At 46.3% G+C, this 22137-nt stretch overlaps 1 protein-coding gene and 1 long non-coding RNA gene across 2 annotated transcripts in view; one reads left to right on the forward strand and one right to left on the reverse strand.

Moving 5' to 3' along the window:
- Window positions 1-22137, reverse strand: part of LOC138480909 (uncharacterized) — an 829951-nt gene that overhangs the window by 762187 nt on the left and 45627 nt on the right. The gene's annotated exons all lie outside the window — the stretch shown is intronic.
- On the forward strand, window positions 4376-21995 carry LOC138480910 (uncharacterized). Its single transcript, XR_011274163.1, has 3 exons — window positions 4376-4517; window positions 21084-21147; window positions 21967-21995. It is a non-coding gene; the product is annotated as an uncharacterized lncRNA (long non-coding RNA).

The following is a 22137-nucleotide window of genomic DNA, read 5'->3' on the forward strand; positions in this document are numbered from 1 at the left end:
TTAGCTTCCAGCCTGGTGTTTGTTAATTTGTCCCTTCCCCCTTTCCCCTGGAAGTGAGGTAAACTGAGCAGTTTATAGTATCAGCTCAGAGTGCCACATTTTGGGTGGATTGTCGGGGGCTCAGCAGCTTCTGCAGACACCAGGATCTCAGCCTGACACCTTTGTTGATACTTTGCCTTGTAGTTGCTAGTTATATTACATCCCTGATACTGTGATAAGTCATATTTATCTCATTTATTCAACCTCACACAAATTAATTATTTACCAATTCCGAGTGTCATTTTATGCAATTGCAAAGGGTTTTGCCTCTTATTTTGTAAGGGAAGGTCGGATTTTGATTCCGTTTGCTGCCTAATATCTCTGACTCCTTGCTGCTCCTTTGTATCTATTCACAAGTCGATTAATTGGGGTTTGAGGGAGCATTGCAGGGGGAAATCTTCACTCAGGTGCCATCTACCCGAATAGAAAAAGTGTTCCTATTCATTTGTGCTTTGGATATGTTCTTGTAGAAGGTCAACTAAGTGTATGTCATTAATTTACATTGTAATTTTCACCCCATTGGTGATTGCTGCCCAATATTCAAACTGTGTGATTTTCTTTGAATTTAAAATAAATAAATATTGTATTACCACCCACCGGCCTGATTCATGGTCCATTGTGACCCGAGGTATTTGTAAAAGGGGGTGTGAGACGGGTTGGGTGCCAGCTCAATTCGAATTCGTAGAAAATAAAGAAAAAGTATTCTAATTGAGCGCTACATCATAGGCTAAGGGCAAGAGTCCTGGTCCGGTGTGTGACGCCCGATTGGAATCCTTAACACTGTGGACATGTGACCTGTTTATGGTGTGCTGTTGTGCTGTTTATGCATTTCAAGAACTACGCGTTTTATTGCATTTAACTGCTCTTTAGGAATGCGTGAGAATGTCATTTTTAGCATTTCATACCGTACATACATTTATAGCATTTCATGAACTTAATGATGAATTGATATTTGCCATGCTACAAAGAGAAGCGTTAAGTTACATTTTATAGAATATCTATTTACCTGATCTCTAGATTGTATATTCACAGACATAACCCTATTTAATTCATTTTTAAAACAATTCATTGTTTTATTATGTCATTGAGTTAAAGTTCAGAAAGAACCTTTAAAACAGATATCTCTGCACTACATTTCCCATATGACCTCTGCCAGCGCACAGAACTGATGTTTGGTTCTGTGACCGGAAAGTTGGCTCGCATCAGCACGCCAGTGAAGCTACATTGTAATTGTAATTGTTTCTTTATAACGTGCTTAATACCCAGAGGTTTCTAAGCGTGGACCCGGGGATCGAACCTGTGTTGCTCCGCGTCGCCTTGCTCCCAAGGCGAGCACGTTGCCCCTGAGCTCTCCTCCAGAGACTTCTTCTCCCAGAAGGTCATCTCCCAGAAGGTCAAATGTGGTTTTGCTTTTTGTTTCGAACATCTCAGACCGTAAGGTTGTCTCCCGCCATTTTGGTAGGTCAACCTACTTTGCTTTGCATTTTTAGAAAAAATGAAGTGCTCGAAAGAACAGCTATTAAGATTGCCAATGGCAAGGGGGATGGGTGTACCACCTGTTCTGAGGTCTTCAAATATGACACCATTGAAATGATTCGAATTTCAAAACGTGATTATTTATATCTGAATAACCATCTCATACAATTTTCTATTGATTACCCTAGGTCCTCACATGCTACTGACAATAATAGCCTTAGAAATCTTACTTGCAAAAGACATAAACTGACCTCTCCCCTTTTAGCAGCAGGACTGGATCATTTAAACATCACTCCTAATCTCAAATATAAGGAGTTTGCAGACAAGATGTTTTAATAATTTCCCCATGTATGTGCCATCCTAGCTTCTTTGCTACCTCTGAAATGTTTTCATAACAATCCATCTCCATGGTTTACACCAGAATTAGCGCTTTTGATTAACGCGCTATATACATTAAAATAAATACAAAATACAAATACAGAATTAAGGGAAATTAAAATGACCTTAGTAAAAGCAGAAAGGATCTGGAAAATTCACAAACTGAGGACAGATTGAGTTCTCTTAAATCTATTTGTAAAAAGTATAAACAGATGATTTTTTAACACAAATACATCTTATTTAAATTAGCAGATCATGAAGGCAGAAACTGCACCAAGAATATTAAATCAAATGATAAATTCAACACTGAATCCGGCTAAGGCTGCTCAATCCATTCCGATTTCAGAGAATCATTGTACTGCTCTAAATGAGTATTTTATTTCCAAAATGTCTGATATTCAGGAAGAGATTAATGCATGTAAGATAGTTATGAGCAAATATAAAATCTATCAGGAGACACAAAGTGATTTACCTAGTGTGTTGAAATCCCAGGTAAAATGCAAATTTCACATTCACTTAGTATCGTCAGAAGAGATTTCAGGGATGATTAAACAACTAAAATCCACAGTTCGCCTTGAAGATCCTCTATCAGCCTCGCCACCAGAATTGTCTATGACTCTATAGCAGATTGAATCACCAATCTGATTAACAAATCATTGATTCTCCACCATTGAAGAAATCCACCTTAGAGCCATTCATTTTGAAGAATTATTATTCAGTTGCAGGCTTGCCTTGGGTTGCAAAGATTATAGAACCTATAGTTGCATGTCAGCTGCAATCTTTTGTGGAATGAAACTCATGACTAAATTACTACATATGTTTCAATCAGGATTGGCAATGGTAAGACAACTGTCTGAAGAGAGGAATGGACGACATGCGTTAATGAGTTTGGTGGTGTAGGCTGCAGAGGAGGCGATGGCATTGACGTGGCGAGTGAGAGAGAGGCATCATGGTACACTCCCAAAGTTTTTACTGAGGGAGATGCCGTCATTGGCTGCAGATAAAGAGCAGGATACTTTTAAAAGTTCTCTCTCTTACTTTCAAATGCCTGCATGGATTGGCTCTTTCATATTTGCAAAACAAAATTAAAATATATAGCCCAACAAGAACCGTGTGCTCAAAAGAGGCACTTTTTTTGGGCCATTCCTGTATCTAAATTCGTCCATAGAAGCAATTGCAGGTTCTCTGTGACAGCACCAAGACTATGGAATACCCTTCCCCAGAGCATTAGGGAGTTGGATGAATTCTCGCTGTTTCAAAAAGCCCTTAAGCACTCGGTGTACAGCATTGCACGCCTTCTTCATCCAGTTAAGTGTGCACGTGGCGTGTTACACATTCCAATACATATAAATATATACAATATATATCATCATTGTTGGACACATGCAAGCATTTTGTTACTATGACTTTTTACTGGGCAGATATTACTGGGCTTTATTTGTGTTTGTTTTAGTAAAATGGTCTTTCTGCAGAGGCTCATCGTGCTTTCAGGTGGAAAAAAGAGCTCTTAATATGGATGCATGGCTGCTGTGCAGACCTGCCCATTGTAACGTTGAAATCCAACATATTGCAGTCAGAGATGGGAACTACTTCCCAACAAACATTCACTCCTGTGCTGAGGACCAATTGTATCCTTGGAAGGCACAGACATTGGTGACGTTTTCTTTTTTTTATCTAATGGAGTAAAACAAACTGCAGGCAGAGTCGTAGTGCAGATGGGGCGGTGGTGGTTGATTTGTCCTGATTAGTCCTCTTTTCCCTGTGAGGTTGTGTCTGACCCTTTTAGGTCATGTCCATCTTAATGTGTTTTGGGATGCAGGCACAGACAACTTTTGGGTCCTCCGGAATAAAAAAAAAAACAAAGGTTCCCCAATACTCTCTCGCTGCCGTCCCAACCCAAACATTGATACAGTGGTGGCCGGTTTCTTAGGGTTAAGGGGCAACGCCACCCTTTCAGCACATTCTGCCTGGCTGAATTAAGACTTTTATTTGTACAGACATTCAGCAGCGGAAGTCATGCAGAGCACATGCTGCATGAATAAATAATGATGGCCTCAGTCTGGGTGGCTAGAACATGGAGTGGTGACTGCACGAACACGCGGGGGCGCGTCCCAAACTAAGAATCTTTTATTTGTGTAGTTCTGCATGGAGCCTGTGTGTTGTGGCTTAAATATGACTCCCTGCAAGTGCTATGGCAACTTGTTTAATTATCATATGTAAAGCAATAACTAGTTACATAGAACAGTTACGTCACTGTTCCAACTGTTCTTTACATTCTTCAGTGTTCTTGTGTTGCAGGTGCATGGACCTGCTGGGCCTCTGTCAGGAGGGGTGCCGCTGCTCAGCAGATGCGCCAGCCCATGCGGGCGGCGCTAGAGGCGCAGCTCACATAGCGGGCCTCCCCTCTGGCCGCCCCCTGCGTGGACTCGCCTCCTCTATGGGGGACGCAGTCAGGGTGCCCTCGGGGGTCCGGTCGGAAACGGCCTGCACCCCCGGGGACTTAAATAGCCAGGGCTGAGAGAGCAAGTCCTCTCATCCAACCTTGGCAGCAGCGACATTGGAGCAGCGAAGCAAGTGACAAGGACAAGGCAGGACGAGCGGGAGTAGCAATCCTTTTGAAAAAGGTAATGTCTGGAGTTGAGGGACAGCGCGAGGGCGCTTGTCCTTGCCGTGGGCTGGAGCCCACGCCATTTCCTCCACGGGTCCTCGAGGGCACAAAAGGGAGGTCTGGAGTTGATGGACAGCGCAGTGGCGCTGGTCCTTGCCGTGGGTCTGGAGCCCATGGCATTTCCTCCACAGCGTCTTGCAAAGTGATGTCGGGGGTAGATGGAAGGCGCTGGGTAGCTGGCGCTTGCCTGGGGGGCCGGGGCCCACTGCATTCCACACAGTGCCGCAGGAGCACAAAGGAATGTCGGGGTTAGATGGAAAGCCGCGACCTAGAGCGGCGGGTGTAGGGAGCGTTATAAGAGCTGCAATGGTTATTTTGGTATTGAGAAGGGCCTTTGGGATTTTTTACTGCACGCAAGGATTCGGATGTTTTAAAGAAGGTTTCTTTAAGTCTGGCCTTATGTTTGTTCGCGGCCTGGGTGCCGTAAAGGATGCCTCCGAATTCGCAGCTGCCAGGTGGTGAATGCTTTCTTAAAGGCCGGGGGGGGCCAAGAAAGCGCGGGGGAAGGGGAGGCATTCCCGGGGCGAGTGAAAATGTTTGAAACACGGCCGGAAAGCGCATGGTCGCCAGAACACACACGTGTGCGAGGTTTCAACCGTGTGGAAAGAGTATGCGTTTTGAAAAGCAGGCGAGGAAAGGTGCTGCGGTCAGCGGCAGATGGCGCTTTGGGGAAATTGCTGCTGTCGGTTGGCGCTGGTGGCCCGGTTTTTTGGCAGAGGGTTTCCTTTGTTGGCCACGGAAGCTCAGGTGGGGAGAACTGGCCGTGAGCGCATACTGGTCATGCGCTTTTTTTTCACTGCATACCGCATTCCGAGGGTTTGATGTCAAACAAAGAGAGTTCCTATAGCGCTGTAGTTGTGCTTTATGAGGAAGCAATGCACTTTTTCGGTCCTTTTTGGCAGGGGGCGATGCGGGGAAAGTTTTCCGCCACTATGCAAGCTGAATTTTAAAAACAAAGGGGCGATGCAGCGAGTTTTCCTCCATGGTGCGAGCAAAGTGGAAGGTCGAGGGCTGAGGGCACGGTCTGCATTATCTAAAATTCTACAGTGAGGCCGTAGGAGGTAGGGATTTCTGGCGTGCAGACACGCAATGGTGACCAACTGCTGCGGGGGTGTGGGCCATCGCATCGATCATTAGAGGTGGAAGGGCACCGTTTGTTTTCGGGAATAGGGAAAGAAAGGTGCGACGCTCAGGGACGGATGGTTTAAGGAGTTGTACACATGAAAGGGCGTAGAATTTCTGTTGCGTGTGCAGAAAGCAGATAGCAAACAAAGAGGTCAAGTGACAAGGGCTCTTCAAGCTGAGGAAGGCTTGATGTGTTTACTATACATGCTGCAAGCTAGTTTAAAGATGCGGCCCTGCGAAAACAGCTGGGGAAAGCCACAGCCGTGCACATTACAGTGGAATGAAGGGTGTCAGTTTCGCTTGTGGAATGAAAGGAATTTATAACGAGCCTATACACAAGTATGTACGGATTGGTGCGCAGGCAAGGTTTATTACCAAGCAGCAGGCACACCAGTTTAAAAGAAGTATGATTAGTTTCACCGCGGGCGCTGTTTATTTTTCATGGCTTTTTAGATAATCTAAGAAGGAACTTATAACGTAATTACAAATGAGTGCGTACTGAGTGGGGCAAATGCAAGGTTCATGGGGAAGGAACTGTTTGTTTTCATATTATCTTGCTAAAGAAGAGGAAATTAATAACTTTTTTCATAATTTTTCCGGTTATTCCAAGAAAGGAATTTATAACGCGCATATACACAAATGTTGACCGGTTTGAGCATTGTAAAGCATAGTTTGGGGATGGCGGACGTGAGGGGATTTATGCACACAGCAATGCAATATTAGACCTGCACGGTAAGATGTTAGGAGGACATCTTTTACACCCCCCTTTGGGGCGTCCGTGGGGTACTGTGCCAAAGTGTGCATGCAATGTACAAGGAGTCTGGGGCACGCATATGGCTTAGTCCAAAGGACAATATTAACAAATTATGTGTGTGTTTACAGATCACAGCGAATATCTTCGAGGTACGGCAACAGAGGTAGTTTGTTAGAAGGAAGAAGGAAAAGATCTGTGGTAAGGAAGGGGGCCTACTGGGGGCTGGAAGTGGCTAGCAACTGAAAGAGGCAGCCAAATGACTGCCACAGGTAATGTGAACAGGCGCCGGAGGGACAACTGGCATTGGGGAAGGGCCACGGCACTGGCATTAAACGGGGGTAGCAATAACCTGGGACTCCATAAGGAGTAGCGCAAAAGGGTTTTAAAGATACACAACTGGTCAAATTATATTAATCAACAAACTCTGGTTGCACTATTTTGTTTGCTTTCTTACGCAGGGGCAACATGTCCAGCCTGGGATCACCAAGTTTGTTCGATAGTGGGGAGGGCACTTCCGACAGTGAAAGGTCCTATGAGAGCCAGGAGGAGGCCCAGATGGTGGCATGGTTCCAAGAAAGGGTCCGAAATAAAGGTGCGGAATGGGCAAAAAGAATGGTGGAGCAGTCTCTGGAAGGACCAGCACCAACTGGATCACCGGACACAGGGGTACCTCCAACGGGGCCAGAGGTAGTGACACCCACTCCCACCAAGAGAAAGCGCGCACCCAGGAAGAAAAAGGGTAAGGAGCATAACACTGTAGCGAATGCGTCTCCAAATGTCTCTATTTCGCTGCCCACAACAGAAATTTCCCCAAGCACAGGTATACTGACCAGGCACATGGGGCAAGCCAGGGGATTCAGCCAGTAGCATTGGTAAACACTGGTCCTGTGGGGCCGGTAGCGAACACGGGGACATCCCCCCAGAATGTTGCACAGCCCGAGGTAAGCGGGCAGACCATGGAGTGGGTGAAATTGGAAATGACTAGATTCATGGACCAGATGATGCTCCGGTTAGGCCAGGTACCGGTGGCACCTCAAGTGGGGAACGGGGTGGGCCCACTCGCCGTCTGGGGTCAACCAACAGGGCCGGCTGCAGTCGCAGGGGCACAGGTAGGACTCCCAGGGCAGGTCAGCGGGATAGGGGCACCAGCCAATGGGGTACCCCAAGCAGCAGGGGTAATACCACCAGAGGGGCTGCCCGTGAGTTCCCTGGGGTCCAATAGGGTGGCACCACCAGAGGGCCTACCAGTGACTTCCTTGGGTGCTGGGACATCCACGGTAAGCGGTGGGGTGCCATTGGTAACAATAGCCCCACTACTGACAGGGAGAAGTACGTTGTCTTGGTACATTCATAAACAGGTAAAGGAACGGATATGGGCGAGGGATTACTTTGACATATTTTCTATGCTGACAACTGAAAATGAGGGCCCAGATGTTAATGTATCAAAAGAGGAAGAGAAAAAGAGGCAAAAGCGGTACAGGCCGGAGGAAACCATTGACAACTGGTCAAAGGCCTTCTCTCTGTATGCTACAGTGATGATGGAAAAGTTCCCAGAACAAGGGATTGACCTATGGAATTACAGGGATACCATAGTGGCAGAACATAAGACATATGGGACGACGGGTTGGATAGATTATGATAGGGGTTTCAGGCATAAGATGGAGGATTTGCTCTCAATGTCTTGGGCCCAGAAGGACACAGAGGGTTGGTTCGCATTCATGGGTGGCCAGGAGAGGTCCAGCGAGCCAATCAGAGATACTACCAAGTCCGGGTCGGGTAGGTACAACAGGACAAGAGGGAAGCTTGGCAGCCCTTTCGGAACAGGCAGAGGGGCAGGGGGAGAGACGGCGGGAGCAGACCGAGGGCACGGGAGAGCGGCAGGGGCACCTCGGGGGGTGACACAGCCAAGGGCACATGCAGGGGTTTTAATGCAGGGTACTGCTGCTTCGGCCGTGAATGTATATTTGCCCATGCCTGTGAAAAATGCAAAGGGTCCCACCCCGCCTCTACATGCTATCAAGGGTCCAGGGGACCGCGTGGCAGGGGCTGAGGTAAGAACACCCAATGAGGGGAGCTGGGGGAAGGGACCCTCACCCATAAAAATTACAACATTACAACAATGGCTAACGGAATACCCAAAAATTGGCGAAGGAAGGTTGATCTCCCAGGGTTTCAAGGAAGGGTTTAGGATCCCTTACGAAGGACCCCTGACTTCACGAGGGGCTAGGAACCTACCTTCAGCAGACAAGCTACCAGGGATTGTGAGCGAAAAACTGGCCAAAGAAAAAGCATTGGGGAGAATAGCGGGTCCATTTAGGGTGGCTCCCCTCCCTAACTTCATTGTGTCCCCATTGGGGGTTGTCCCTAAAAAAGAGGAAGGAAAGTACAGGTTGATTCACCACCTATCTTACCCGGAAGGGGATTCGGTTAATGATTGGCTGGACCCTGATTATTGCTCAGTTACATATGCTTCCTTTGACAAAGCAATGGAGCTACTGGACCAGATGGGAAGAAGGGCATGGTTGGCAAAGGTCGACATTGAGTCTGCTTTCAGGCTCCTACCAGTCCATCCTGATAGCCTTCATTTGTTGGGATTCAAATGGGAAGGCCAATTTTTCTTTGACAGGTGCATGCCAATGGGATGTGCTGTTTCATGTGCCTTCTTTGAACAATTCAGCTCCTTTTTGGAATGGGCAGCAAAAGAAAAGGAACCAAGGGGGGGCAATCATGCATTACCTGGAGGGTACTGAGGACTGCGGATCAGCATTAGCATCCTTTCAGGTTCTAATGACAGAATTGGGGATACCCCTAGCCAAAGAGAAAACACAAACCCCAGTCCATGTCCTCACATTTCTAGGCATAGAAATTGATACTTGCAAAGGCACATGCAGGTTACCAACAGAAAAGGTGGAGGGGCTAATGGAGTTGATTTCCAGTGTTCTAGCAAAAGAAAAGACAACTTTGGGTCAAGTGCAACAGCTGCTTGGGAAACTCAACTTTGCAGCCAGGGTGGTTCCAGCGGGAAGGGTGTTTGCCAGGAGGTTAGCAAGAGCCACAGCGGGGGTGACTAACAAACACCACCACATCAGGCTGAGTGCCGCACTCAAGGAGGACCTAGTCATGTGGCGGGGTTTCTGAAGGTTTTCAACGGGGTAAGCCTTTGGCGGGACGCATGGGTTACCAGCAGTGAGTTGCAAATGCACTCAGACGCCTCTGGAAAGGAAGGGTTTGGTGTGATCCTGGGCACACAGTGGTGTGCGCAGAGGTGGCCAACACAATGGAGAAAGAAAGGGAGGTGGGGGAACATTATGGCGCTAGAGCTGTTCCCAATCGTGATAGCCCTCCTGTTGTGGCCAGGTGAGTTGTGCAACAGAAGGGTCCATTTTTGGTCGGACAACAAAGCAGTGGTCCAGGCCATCAACTTACAGTCCGCTTCATGCCCGGTGGTTCTGGGGCTGCTAAGGAAACTTGTGGAAGTGTGCTTGTACCAGAATATTGAATTTAGGGCGAGACATTTACCAGGAATTGTGAATGTGGCTGCTGACGCTCTTTCTCGTTTTCAGTGGGAGAGATTCCGGAAGGCCCACCCAAGGGCACAGCAGAGGGGCACAGAGTTCATGCAGGAGTGGTGGCACCTGATGTCGTGGACCCGACGCTCTGGAAACTTGGGGAGCAGTCGCTCTCACCAGGAGTGCGGTCCAGGTATCAGAAAGGCTACAGTAAGTTTGTAGGGGTGATGCAGGAAGCGGGGCATACAAACTTGGGTCTTACAGCACAGGTAGAGCGGTTTGTGCTGTGGGCACACAACCAGGGGCAGAGCAGGAGCTGGGTCACAAGCCATTTAGCCGCTGTAGCGTTCCATTCCAAACTGAAAGGAGAGGGGGACCCAACTAAGGAAATCTCAGTAAGGGCAGCAGTCAAAGTTTGGGGGAAACTGGAAGGATGTACGTAAGCCCATTAACTTTGAAGTGCTGGGGAAGTTACTTAGGGACTGGAAGGGGAATTCATAGACGGTTTTGAGCTGGGGCTCTTCAGGGCGGCATTTGCATTGGCATTTTTTGGGGCCCTCCGGGTGAGTGAATTGGTGGCAACAGGGAAGGCTGATGACTCTGGGCGGGCACTGGCTCCAGGGGATGTCACATTCACAGAGGATGGCCTCATGGTGAAGGTCAGGATATCAAAGACCGATCAGGCCGGGAAGGGCGCCTCAATCAAATTGCGAAGGGCAGCGGAACAGTCCAGCTGCCCCACTTGGCTACTGTCCCACTACATGACAATGAGGCCAGCCGGTGGGAAGTACCTCTTAATACACAGGGACGGGTCTCCACTGACAATGTTCCAATTCCGGAAGGTACTGGCCATGGCTTTTAAAAAAGCAGGGTGTCATGGGGAAGGATGGTCCACGCATGGTTTCCGGATAGGGGCAGCAACTACAGCATTTCAAGCTGGGATGCACGGCTCAGCGATCCAGAGATTGGGTAGATGGCAATCCAACAGGTATAAACTGTACATTCGCCCAGGTGGGCAGGACATCCCAGCCCCTTCAGTGGAATAGGTCAGGTCCCTAGGGGACAACAGAATGGGGGTGGGTGGGTCTGGGGTAGGAAGGGTAAACGGTGTAACAACTATGCATTTTGATTTATTGCAGCTGGGAGTACAGTCTGGATAATTGGCCACTCGTTTATCAGCAGAGCGGAGAAATGCGCCTGCACGAAGCCGGTGCGGGGGGCCAATTTGGGTTTTCGGGACACCGAGCTGGTGTGGCTAGGCACCCCAGGCATGCGCTGGCACTCACTTCTCCCCGCGCTGCGCAGGCAAATCACCAAGAGGGCCCCCCCAAGGTTGTTGATAGTGCACCTTGGGGGAATGACCTTGCAGACTCGGGGAGGGGCAGATTAATGAGAGTAATGCAGGAGGGCATTAGGATCTTAGCAAGAATGCTGCCTGCAACGGAAATAGCTTGGTCGGAGCTGATCCCAAGGAAAGTATGGCGGGGAGCAGAGTCCAACCGTGCAATGGAAAGGTCTAGGAAGAGGGTGAACAAGAGCATGGAGCGCTTCATGAAGCAGGAAGGGCTGGTTTTTGTCAGACACCTGGAATTATGTGAAGGGAAACCAATAGATTTTGCAACAGATGGAGTGCATCTTTCGGAGCACGGGATGGGCCATTTCAATTTAGGACTATGGGGACTGATGGCAAGAACTGGGTGCAAATAGGGATTGGTGAGGATTAGCAGGAAGAGGAATTTGGTGTGGGGGCATTTGGGGTCGCGGGGGGGCCACCCCAAAGCGTGGCGGAGTTACGAGGGCGGTCCTAGAGAAGGAGGCACGCTGCGGTCTGGTCCGTGAGCTACAACCACTGGCTGCTTCAGGCAGGATGGGGTGACACGGGCGCTGATTACACTAGGGACGGTTGGGACTCCTCAACAACCGATGCAGTGGCCTTATTCGCTCCATACTCTCTGGAGGAATGACTGAACTGGCAGTGGAATGCAGGTCGGGCCGTTCTCGCAAGAACGGATTGGTGTGAGATGGCTCACAGGCTTTTGGACATGGGACTTTTGTAAAGCGGTATTGGCGGAGCCACCCGGCTAAGGACCATGGTTGGTGCCAGGCAGGCAGAAGACCTGAGCAGGGATGGGGGGGCCGCCCTCATAAGATGACTCCAAATTATGCGACCATATGTTTTTCCAAATAAAATGTTATATATGTTTCCAACTTTCAGAATGTCTCTGACTCTATCATTGGGGTAAGCAAGTGGGAGATGTTATGATTTTACCAATATGATGTAAGGGGCCAAGGAGTAGGGGTTAGCCCCGCTAAGCAGATGCACCAGCCCACGCAGGGGGCGCTAGAGGCGCAGCTCACATAGCGGGCCGCCCCTCAGGCCGCCCCCGGCGTGGACTCGCCTCCTCTATGGGGGACACAGTCAGGGTGCCCTCGGGGGTCCGGCCGGAAACGGCCTGCACCCCCGGGGGCTTAAATAGCAAGGGCTGAGAGAGCAAGTCCTCTCATCCAGCCCTGGCAGCAGCGACATCCACCCTCCCACCCAAGCTGCTGAGTACTGGACTGGTAAACAGAGGATCAAGGGTTGGTCCATTGGGAAGGTAAAAGGGCTTAGAGTGCTTTGGGGGAGGAATGATTTGTCTTTTAATTATAGTGTGGGAATAAGGTGAGGGTGGCAAAGAAGGAAGGTTTTTTTTTTTTTTTAAATTGTTTTTCAGGGATGGTGGTGGCAATTTACTGTACTAACTAAGGTTTCTGTCTCAGTCGGAGTTACGAGGGCGGTCCTAGAGAAGGAGGCACGCTGCGGTCTGGTCCGTGAGCTACAACCACTGGCTGCTTCAGGCAGGATGGGGTGACACGGGCGCTGATTCCACTAGGGACGGTTGGGACTCCTCAACAACCGATGCAGTGGCCTTATTCGCTCCATACTCTCTGGAGGAATGACTGAACTGGCAGTGGAATGCAGGGCGGGCCGTTCTCGCAAGAACGTATTGGTGTGAGATGGCTCACAGGCTTTTGGACATGGGACTTTTGTAAGGCGGGATTGGCAGAGCCACGCGGCTAAGGACCATGGTTGGTGCCAGGCAGTCATAAGACCTGAGCAGGGATGGGGGGGCCGCCCTCATAAAATGACTCCAAATTATGCGACCATATGTTTTTCCAAATAAAATGTTATATATGTTTCCAACTTTCAGAATGTCTCTGACTCTATCATTGGGGCAAGCAAGCGGGAGATGTTATGATTTTACCAATATGATGTAAGGGGCCAAGGAGTAGGGGTTAGCCCCGCTATGTTGCACGTACTCACGCTGACTGCTTGGAGCTCGCTCACCGCCCAAACTCCCACTGAAGTCTTGCAAGATTATGGCCGTGACCGTATCGCAAGCCTCTGCCCCAACACTGGGCTCCATGCAGATAGCCTCATTGTTTGCATTAGAATGCTGGTGGGCGCTAGAGGTGTGGGCCTGCCAGCATGATTTTATACAGGAACAGCGCTGTTTCTTTCCTTTCTAACTTAACTCTTAGCACACACTGGGCTAGGTTTACTTTGACCAATTATGCCTCAAGCAGAGTATTAGTTCATCTTCATAGTAAAATATTTTGACTAAAGCTCCTTCAGTCATAAACATTTCAGTTTTAACATCGCCATCAATGCTCCCTCCAAGAACACACAGCCTCCAACACCAAAAATGAAACCATGTTCTTTCTGACCGTGGAACCCTCTGATTTTTACTTTATACAGAATCTGCTGCATTTCGTTAAGAAGAACATGGGCTAGCTTTCAATGGAATGGAGGCCTGCCTTCTGAGTTATAGTTTTGTTAATGATAATCATGTGTTATTTATATAGAGCTGACGCCTAGCTGTTCCCGGCATAACATACCAACGTTCTAGCTTATATTCAAGGTCAATATCAGTCAGTAATACATAGGGTTACTTCTATCACCCTTTTTAAATATTGGAATTACTATGATTGCTTCCAGGAAGGGGGCGTAGGTCACTGTGACTTATTAATGGTCATTGAAAAGGCTAAATATCAAATGGAATGAGAGTTATGCACGGTATAAGAATAGTATCTAAGTTACATCAATCCCACAGGCCTCTGTGATGTCTTTAGAGATGCGTAATTGTCAACCTTGTTCCATTGCAGAGTCCCTGTGATGGCATAAGATTGCGTAGTAGCATACTTAAAGAACCTACTTTCCGTTTTAGCTTGCGAGGATGCCTTCATCCTACAGCATTTAGCTCTTTAGGGACTGAAACGTTGAGCAGTAATTAACTGTTCATTGACACTGGAACCGCTGTGCCATGTGTGAAGAGAAGTGGGGGTGGAATGAAGCAACTTCCAAATGTTTACAATAGTGGAAGGTGAAGGTGACAGCGTATAACCGTGTTCATTCCGTTTGTTGAAATGATAGTTTTGTTGGAGTGGGTGCACTTTGCCATTTGGACAGCAGAGGGCAACCTAACACTGACAAACGGCATCAGCTGAGTACAGAAACATACCCAAGCCTTTTTACACGGCCACAATAATGGCCGTGTAGTTATGGTTAAGTTGCTAATCCCATAGGAAGAGCACTTTTTGGGCGGCTTATAACTTTGCTCCCCCTGGACGAATTCTCACCAAACTTTGCAAAAAAGGTATATGGCCCACTCTGAATTGGTTTGCAAAGTTTGGTGAGGATTGTTTGGTCCAGGGGGGAAAAGTTATAGGGAGGGTCCCAAAACATCTTATCTTCCCATAGACTGAATGGGGGAAAAACTTTGCGCATGCCTACAGCCCAAACCGCTGGACGGATTTTCACCAAATGTGCGGCAGGAGCAGGAGCTTGGTCCCGGAAGCGTGCTTTTATAAATTTGGTGACAATCCGTACAGTAGTTTTCTTTAAAACGACCAAAAAGTATGTCTCACAAAATTAGTGATATCTATGTCCGCTCCGCGGTCCCACTTCCCTGTTTGCTCCGCGGACCAGATAACAATTGTCTAATGGGCTTGCATCATGTCCACAGACATGTGACGCGTTCACTCATTGGATGGTGAAGAGCGTGAAGTGCGTCAGATTGTTCCGATGCGCCCGCCATCTTTCATCCGTGTTTTGGTGTCTGCGGACATCGCAGCTAAAACATATAAAAAAACACAAGATTGCACTTGTTAAACTTATCAAATACTGTTTTGGAATGTGAGGGTTGATGAGGCTGGGATGGGATGTGGCAGCAGGAAGAAAAAAAGTGGTGTTTTTTTGTCACGAAAGTCATATGGTACATTTGAAGTTGTTGCTCAATATAATGTCCGTAAAGTACAGGCGAAGAATTAATGTGTCTTTGTTACAATGTATTTCAAATAATGTTGCAGTCAGACTGGCACCCTAGAGTTTGAAATCTGAGGCAGCCACCTGCAGTGTTTGATGGAAACAGCGGGTCTGCAAGTGTATGGGAGTACCAGTTCTCATGAATGCGTTGAGCCATGTTGTTGCAAAGTGAGAATGTATTTGGATTCTGAGTGAAGGTCACTGGCTTTGCTTTTTTGGTTGCAAGCTCAGGAGGCCCACGCATTGGACTGAACCCATAAGGGTCAATTGTTTTTTGACCTTGAGCGAAAGGGAATATTCAGTAAGAATACAGGAAGTGGAAGTTTGCAATAAGGCAAATTTGATAAGGTTATGCATCCCAAACATTTGTAAGGCACATTTAATATCAGTTAATGAAGATTATTTGGTGCAAGCACATTGCTGTCTGAGTTTCACGAAGAGAATGGATATCGTGTAAGTTTGCTTTTGACAACTCTACACCGGAAAAAGATTTAATTTTTTATTACCTGAACATAAATTTTGGCAATGTAACTGAAGTACTATCTTTCTGTGTAGTTGTCATTTTTTTGTAGTTATGGGGAGTCCAGAATCTTGGCGTTTGTAGACTATTACTAGATTCATCCATGTTCAACGCTGATATTTCTTTAAAATGTCATGCATGACCACATCGATTTGTGTATCAGTTTCCACGTTCTTTTTGTCATTTTTGAAAGTGTTTGTTGTGTGTAGTAATCGTTACTTTAAACTGTATGCCGAATTAAGAAATCAATAGTTGTATTGTAATAAAGGGTGGGTATTGATACATATTTTCTGTTATGTTTTCCAAATAGTTACATGCTGCCTTACTGCGATTGCCATGGATTCCAGATGCCAAGTGATGGATGTTTTGCACGCCAGGTGCACATACTCATGAATGGCTGCATCACTGACTATTTTGTGGGACGATCGAGCAGGGCCCATGTGTCCATACGCCGCACTGGCGCTTAGGAGTTACATAACATCTTTTATGGTGGTCTAGGCCCACATTCATGCCGACGCCCTGGAATTCACTGTGCGACCGAAGCGGTTCCTTTATCGAAAACGAATACTTTGTGTATGGGAAAAGAACAAAGTGTGCCTCACGATTAACATTTTCGATCACGAGCGCAGAAACTATTTTGTAATTTGCTTGCATATGGAAATAGTCTGATGTTCTTGGACACTTTATTGTGAAATAAAAGTGTTTTACAAATTGTAAAGTGTTCCGGTTTTGTAAAGAAAACAGTTTTATTATTTCAAATTGTGATGTGCTATGTTGTAAGTCAATGTGTGTTCGTTTTCAGGTTCTGCGTCACAGCACGTAGGTGCTTATGGGCGCATTTGCCTACGCTGGCGAGGAACGTTATCGAGAAAGGTATTGAACATCACTAGGGTTGGTTATGTGAGGGTTAGGGGCGGGCCATATGATTTAGTGACATCCGGGCAATTTATCTTAGCCAGATGCGGCAATGGACAACATTAGCACAAGATGGACGCGCTCTGCTGTCAGATTTCGTATGTTTCTAAAAGAGGAAAAATGAGGTAAGGTGCGCTGAAAATGTTTGCAATAGATCAACATTTGTAAAAAAAAATACATGGTCGAACCCTCGGGATAATGATATTCTCTGACTGTTGCCCTTGTGAAACTTATGAAATAATGTGTGGGGAGGTGAGGGTTAATGCTGATGGTTCTAATACTTCTGACGTGATTGCAAATGAGTTTACAAAGTTTGTTGGGATTTTGTGCACACCTAATATGACAAATCATTTGTGTATTCTTTTGACAGTTTTCAAAAAAAAACCTGGGTGGATTTACAGTAAATTTGCGTAAGGCTGATTGGCAACGACCGAAAAGCATGGGGATGTGGCAGTGTTTTCATATTTGACAAGTATCATAAAACAATAGCGGTACAGCTTCAGTCACTGAGGGGTAGGCTGTAGCCATGGGCAGTGGGCAGAATGTCGGGGTCATGGTATAAGGTCATGATCCGGACAATGTGGGTACTGGCCATTACCAGAAGGGACAAAACATAGGATTAAAGTGGCCATGTCCACCTGGGACTGGCTTTGTGGTAAAGTTGTTGCACATTAGGATACATTTGAAAGGGAAGAAAAATGTGCTCATGGTAATATCGTCACAGGGTTTCCTTTTTGCTTTTTGCAGGCTGCAATGGAAAGCCAAGAAGGGCCCTGTATGGAACACCCATCTTCCCTTTCTATGGTGGCCATCTTGGAAAAGGATTTTCTTTCCTCTGGCGTCCCGGTTAAGGACAAATAATCATCTTTTTTAGAAGCACGGGTTACTGCTTTGGAAATCTAGATTGTTAATGGCATTCATCCTCCATTTTAGGGGCGGAAGGGGGGTAATGATCGAAAGACCTCGTTATGCACTCTCGCTACGATTGGGCTGATAACTTGGCCTGCTGGCCCTTTATCCACCGTTCCAGTCCCTGGACCGGAGGATCAACTCTACACTATTCCCATTAGCATAACACAAACTGCAAATGGAAATGTTGGAAAATCTTATTGCGTCTATGTACTTTACTGCGAAATATAAAGTAGATGAAGTCGTTGCGGTTTTTTTATTAGTTCCATTTTTTACCTGTGAAAAATGGATCATAAAGGAAACATTTTTTTTTATGGATAGCTTTTTTTTGGGAGGATAGCTAAGAACGAAAGTTGCGGACGGAACTGAGGAAAGAGGCACTAAACAGTAATATGGAGGGGTAGGTGGACGGGGAAAAAGGTTGTGCGAAGTGTTATTTGTAAGCTAGGGGCAGTGTTTCTCATGCTCTTTCATTATAGTAGTTGTGCTGTTTCTTGGGGAGGAGGGATGCCCTTAGATGATGTTGTTTTAAGATAAATAGCAGTTTTGCTAAAAGTATGTACTGTGTACTACATTGTTAAAGGCTGCGTACGAATAGGAGTTGTGCAAGGGAAATGTTGAAATTGCAAGTTCCTACAGCAGTACAAAATGTACTTCCACACTGTCCATGAGGCACAGATCTTATTGTGAAGTGTGTACGGGTTTTCAGACACGTCACCATGCTGTGCGCCAGCATATGGTCATGTGGCATTCTTCGGAAGGTGTGTAATGAAGTCAGGTGTTTGTTTACATTATGGTTACGTGGCACTACCAGAAATCTATGAAATTCAGTAAAAGAACTTTGTTAAAGGGACGTTATGGTTAAGTTGCGCTACTAAACACCTATGAAATTCACAAAAAAAACGTTGTTAAAGGGACGTTATGGTTCCAAGTAAAACTGAAAAACCCTTGAAATTCACCAGTTATGGTCATCTAAGCAACCATAACTCGCGTCACCACTGTGCACTGCTAAGACTAACACCCAGGACATCAAAGATGACATCACAAATGTCATTGATATATATGTATATACATAGATATCAGCCAACTGGAGTCGGTACTCATTTATCGACCTCGGAAGGATGAAAGGCTGAGTTGCCCTTGCCAGCATTTGAACCTGGGACCTGCACATCACACACAGTTTGCAGCAGCGAGCACTCAACCCGCTGAGCTATCTTACCAGCAAATATCCGGCTGTGTTGTGGGAAAGGTGTTCAGGCAGGCAGATCCGAAAATGAGTAGGATGCATGGATTTTTATTAAGTTAGATGTGAAGCAGTGCTTAGATAATTTAGTTTGCCCAGGGGTACATTCATGTTCTTAAAGAGAGCTTTGTTAAAATTGTGTTTCCCAAATATTAATGTCTGCATCAACAACAAAATTAAACTGTTTTGGAATGTGTTTGTAATATTATGTTTTTAGCGAAATGTGGGTTCATATCTATTTATTACCAGTGAAAGGGGTGTTGTGATGGCTAGGGATAGTTTACAGTCAGGATGCTTTCACTCTTTCTCTAACCACATGTCTGATTTTGGTGATTGCAAGGCAACATTACTATGGTCTTGTTTACTGTGTGAGACAGGCATGGTATCAAGAGATGACACAGGCAACAGATGTAACAGTTTTGAAAACCTTTATTTAAATGTCAGAATGGATGTAATACCTAACTTGCCCCACAGCTATGGTGGGAATACCCTGACCTAAAGAAATTAAGGAAAGGTCTAAGTCCGTAAATTCAACTCAAAGGTCTGTCTATGTCAAAACCTATGCTTGCCCTCAGATCTAATACAGAAATGTAGTGTAGGTATATGCCAACCTAAATCGTGTTCAACAAAACGTCTGGAGCCATCTCTAGCCCCCTTCACAAGGTCAGGAAGCACTTAGGGTTCCCTTCCCCAAGGTCTGGCACTGTTTCACCAAATCAACAAAGTTCCAGAGGAGCTCAGGGGTTCCCTTCCCCAAGATTCAAGCAGGATTGTCCAAAGCAACAATAGTTCAAAGGAGCTCAGGGGTTTCCCTTCCCCAAGCTTTAAATACTGATGGCTCAAAAAACCACTGTTCAGCTTTAGTGTCTTTCAAGGTTGCTTTAACACTTCTTCTTGTTGGGGCGTCCTGGTCTAGGCGCAGTTAATAGTCCGCACCCATTACAGGTCATGCAACCAGTTACCCATTTCCAGCTTTTTATCACTGTGGAGGATTACAGTTTCCCCAGTTCTTAGATTCAGGGTTTGCCTTTCTTTATGCTCTTTTAGTTCTCCTTTCTATAATGTGCTTGCTTGATCTTCAATTACAGTGTTATTTTGCCTGGTCAGCATTTTGCTTGCCCATCGCTGGCTCCCCTCAGTTTACTCGTTCATTGCTTTCAGCGTGTTTCATTCTGTCACAATATTTCTGCAAGTTTCACTTCAATTACTGCATTCACTTTAATTAGTTCCCTTAATTCACTCAGAGGCTTTCGAGAACGTGCTGACCGCACGCTACCACTCTGGTACTATGTAATTCTTTCACTTTCATATGTGCACCGGTTTTCCTCGCACTCTCTTGAAATTCACGGGCTGCGATGTCCTTTTCTTCAACCAGATGCTTTCTGGGATTTGAGGTCAGGGTCTCGCCGCCTGCCCCTCAGACACTCCTGGATGGTTACTGCCATTCAGGGGAACAAGCAGTTCTTGGCCACAGTCAAAGGGACCGGCATCTTCCACGGTATCCTTCTCCTGCCTTCTACGTCTTCTTGGAGAGACGCCTCCCTCGCCATGCAATGACAGCCTCCCTTACTCAGCTGTCCTTCAGCGTCCTGGCATCCCATTCTCCTCCGGCTTCCCCCAGACTGCAATGGCTCTCCTGCTGTTCTCTCCAACTCCCTACAACTCTCTCCTCTCACACTCTGTGAACTCCACCTTTTATACACCTGTGAGTTTCTTGAGAGGCTACAGGTGTGAAGTCCTAGGCTCATTTGCCTGATCCCAATTAGTCCAATTAACAGGACATGCCTGACATTCAGTTCTATAGCCTTCAGGTTCCCTCTTCTTCGTCCCATTACTATAGTGTTGCTCAGTACTTGGTCTGACTTCAAGGGGAAAAGTAGGGTCTTTGTAACATAGCCTACAAAGGCTGAGGGAGGTTAAGGTACATTACTATCAGGAAATGGGGGATACCATGTCTTGCCCTCTGACACCCTTTTCCCAATCCCCAAGGACCCGCCACCCAGGTGATCCTGCCTCGCTAGACCACCCCCAGGGTCGGGATCCAAAAGCGATAGCCTTTCCCTGGCCACCTGAACAGAAGATCCCCAGGGAGTAAATGTGAGAGTGACTTCAGGTTTCTCACAACTGTCAGAGTAAATCGATTGCACACATGAAAAAATCTAATTTTGTTTATTTATTAAAAATGTATGAATGACTCTGTAAGACATCATGAAATGCCATTTGGTTTCATTTGTTTCTGCAGGTTATCTGACTGTCCCTGCGCAACCAATGGCATCAGTTTCTGTTACAGGACACTTCTAATTCAGGTTAGGACAGTAAAATAATTGCATGTCATGGTGAGCGTGATGGAAGACACAGTGGTAGCCTGTGGTCACAGTACAGCCTCTTAATTGTAATTTTCCCAGGATCTAGTTAACATCTTTTGCTCGGTGCAAAGTTTACTAGATGCAACAATATATGTTTGATAGGGGGAGACTTTCTTCCACATGCGAGCAATAAAGGAGAATTTTGCATATAACTTGTAACAACAGTTTTCTAGCTACTAGAAGCTAGGTGTCTGGTGCTGTCGAACATTTATATTGCAGACATCATTTGCATAGCTCATCGTGTTCAGCTCCTGCTGCAGGGTTATGTGGTTATATTACAGTATACTACAATACATACCTATACCACATGCAACGATGGCAAAGCACATCCCTGCAGTGATACTCACTTCACCGTTTACATAACCACATCTCTCATCACCTCTGTCCTCAAATTTGTGATTAAAATGTTAGGAGGCTTGGTTGTTCAATCTAGGCTGCCTCTCTACATCACCCACATTGTATAATCATAGGCCAATCAGCCTGCCTTTCTGTGCCTCAGTCCACCTATCTGGCGAAACCGAGAATGCATAAAACAGGAACTACTATCAAACGTTAATGTCACATGAAAAGGAAATTGGCACATTCTGTCCTCTCCGGAAGCTTTTCAGGGCGGTATCGATTGCACTGCTCATGCTTCCAGACTTACTTGTAGGTTCACGTCTTCACTTTATTTTGCTATGCATTTGATGTATACTAGCATGTGGTGGCAGCACACTTGCAGCAAATTCTGATTCTCTTTATTTTCTGATATTTCTACAGCCTGTACTGGCCAAGAACAAAGCTCTTACAGAGGTGAGTAGGGTTTTCTATGCACAGATAAATCAAGTGTTCTTTCATTGCTATATACTGGCCTTACTAAGGACAGCTAGCGCACGTGTTCTTACTATATCATTTACTGGCAATAATGGGTGCAACCAAAAGAAGTATTGG

This window comes from Ambystoma mexicanum, chromosome 5p (genome assembly GCF_040938575.1).
Source record: "Ambystoma mexicanum isolate Mex_15411 chromosome 5p, UKY_AmexF1_1, whole genome shotgun sequence".
Classification (NCBI taxonomy): domain Eukaryota; kingdom Metazoa; phylum Chordata; class Amphibia; order Caudata; family Ambystomatidae; genus Ambystoma; species Ambystoma mexicanum.